Source organism: Elaeis guineensis, chromosome 1 (genome assembly GCF_000442705.2).
Source record: "Elaeis guineensis isolate ETL-2024a chromosome 1, EG11, whole genome shotgun sequence".
NCBI lineage: Eukaryota > Viridiplantae > Streptophyta > Magnoliopsida > Arecales > Arecaceae > Elaeis > Elaeis guineensis.
Window position 1 is genome coordinate 110768527 of NC_025993.2, and position 3368 is coordinate 110771894.

Genomic DNA, 3368 nt, shown 5'->3' on the forward strand with positions numbered 1-3368 from the left:
ATGATAGATAGAGTGGGAAGAGTTTTATTCCTAAAATAACGATCGCACGTTTGTTTCACGTGCTGGATACGCATGGGCCAAATTATTTTTTAAAAAAAATTTGATGACTGATTTATCTATATTTTATTAACTATTTTAGGATTTTTTTTCCTCAGAAAAATGAGAAATTAAATTTAGTGACAACTCTTTTCTCTATATTTCATTCAAAATTTAATTTATATATTTTTATATTAACCATGAACTATTCTAGAGTTACTATACAAACATGACAAACTAAAATTAGTGCCAAGTTCATGTATCTCATTTATAAAAAAACATAAATTTATTGTTTATAATAGGTTCAAATTTCTTCAATTATACAACAGACTCTTTTATTTTTCCTTGATCATATTAAGGTTCAAAACTTGTGTTTTCATATAACCATTTCCTGTTCACTATATTAAACACTTGATATAAGATTTGATGACAAATTTCTGTCTTTTGTTGATAATATATAGTTCAACATTTCATGCTTCCATACATCATTTTTTTTTTTTTTTGGTTGAGGGAAAAGATTCATGCTTCCATGTATCAAATATAAGAAAAAAAATTTAGCTAGAAGTCCCTTTGTATTTCACTTATTATGTTAAATTATTAATATTTTTGTTTTCATATAGTGACCATAAAACCCTTATGAGGCATTAAAAAAAAAGAAAGGAAGAAAAGAAGTTTGGCTCCATTTTAAAGAAAGAAAAGAAGTTTGGATCCATTTTCTTCTTTACTTTTTTTAATATATCAAAACCCAAATTTTGTTTTCCATATAACAATTACAAATTTTTCCTTGGTTACTATAAACATGCATGGAATATTAAATCTAATAATAGGTCACTTTATGTTTTATTAATTATAATAAGCTCCAAATTTTAGATTTTTATATTGTGACCACAACCATTCTCTAATCCCTATAACACGAAAAATGAAGCCTAATAATAGGTTTGATTATATTAAATTTTAAAATTTGCATTCTCATATGATGAGAACTATTTTTGCTGTTACTAGAGGAAATATGGAAAATCTAATATATGTATATATAATATAAAACAGAGGCCTCTCAATAGAGAAGCCTCCATATGACACGTGGATTATTAGAAAAAAAAAAAAGAAAAATATGTGGAGTTAGTTCGATCAGGAGAGAGAGTGAAATCGCGGGATTTTTCTTCGTTCTGAGTCTCATTTGGATGGAACCGTAGAGCCCTTCGATGCCACTCGGTCGAGATCTCTCCAAGTACCTGACGGAGATCAAAGTGGTTTCTCAAGTTTCGGTTGGTTTCTTAGTAGAAGCATTTTCATCTATTTTTTCTCTAATTTTTTCATCCTCAGGAGTCCCAATTGGGTGGCCGGCTTGGAGCAGCCGAACAGAGAAGATTAGATGATGGTTGGAGTTTTATGTTGGATATTTTCTTTTTTTTTTCATTCTTGAGAGTGTCGATCAGATGGAACAGCCCAACAAGGAAGCTTAGACAATGGCTGGGGTTTTGTGTTGTGATTTTTATTCTTTTTCGGAGTCTCGATAAGGTGGAACGGCTGAACAGAGAAGCATAGACAATGGCTGGGGTTTTGTATTGCATATTATCTTTCTTTTTTTTCTTTTTTTTTATAGTTTATGTTAAAAATTTTGCTAAGAATATTTATTATAATTTATTTGAATTAAGTTGATACACTGCAAATTCATTTGGATTGGATGGCCTATACATTAAAAAAACTTTTTAAAGAAAATCTTGAACATTTGGAGTTGAAAATCGGATGGCAAAGTAAATTGATTTTATGAGATGTGGTGATGAGATAAATTAATTTTAGTTGGAATGCTATAAGAAGGACATCCCGTCTTCGATCTAAAAAGTCACCGTAACTAACAAGAATATTTTGTCATTGTAACTTACACGGCTTGTTCCATGCCTTGTCTTTCTGCTGAAGATGGGAGTACCCTGATGAAAGTTATGGTAGATAACTTAAGAAATATAACCTTAGAAAACATAACCTTTTTATGTCTCAAAATTGATATAGATTTAAAATATATATAAAATAAATAGAATAGGATAGTTAAATAAAATAAAATATTTTTTAAATATTATATTTTTTAAATATTTTTAAATATTTATATTTTCATTTAGAACAGTTGATATCATCCATGATATTTTTTATATTATATTAATTTTTTAATTTATAAAAATATTATTTAAAAAAATAAATATATGCCGTGTATTGCATAGGATTCTAAGCTAGTAAAATTCAGTGACAGGTCTTTCTCTACTATATTGATATGTAAAGGCCCAATTCATGTTCTGATACGATGACTATAGAATCATTCAATGATCACTTTGCAAGACATGCGTTGTCTAATTTAATGGGTCATACTTGGGCTTCACTATTGAGGCCCAATAGTTTCTAGGTTGGGTTTGGGCTGAAAAGCTACAACATATTTAATAAATAGGAGTTGATCCAAGCCCTACCCAACCTGAAAGTGTACTCTTTGGGTCAGGCCCAATTCTAATATTGCAGGCCAGATTTGGGTTGGGCTAGGCTCAAGCATGAGGTTTTAATCTAACTTCAAGTCTAGGCCCAATCTAGCCCATTGACAAACCTGGATACCATTTAGGTAAGGGTGGCAATTGGGTCAGATCGGATCAATGCAGGTTGGATCAAAAAATTGTCAATCTAAATTCGATCTGTTTATTAAATATGTCAAAAATTTAGATCTAAATCCGATCTATTTATTAAATATATAATCCGATCCGATCCGTTTAATCCATTTATTAAACAAATTAAATTAAATTAAATGAATTAAATAAATTAAATAGATTAAATGAATTAAATAAATCTGATTAAATGGATCAGAAATATATTAAACAAGTTTTAAACAGATCTTAAACAGATTAAATATGTTAAATGAGTTAAACATGTTATTCGACTCAGCCCAATCGAAATATTAAATAGGTTAAATAAATTAAATGGATCAGATATCTGAAATCTAAATCCAATCCAAATATTAAACGGATTAAACGGATTGATCTGTTTATGATCCAAACTTATTTGTGATGGATTGGATACGAATTGGCAGGTTGGATCATATTTTGTCGGCTCAACATTTAAAGCCAATCACGAGTCAGGCCTTCAGCCTAAAATAGGCTCATTGTTAATCAGGTTTCGGGCTACTTTTTGTGCCCAAGTCCCGCACATGATCAGCATTGATGCCATTGATTCACTTCATGGTACAGGAGATTTCATGGAACCTAAATCATGTTGAACATCAAGCGGAGCATTCAGGGGTTCTCCGCATTGGATAATGATCATTTGCACTCGAAGAAGCAACTGTTTCATCTTTTGCACTC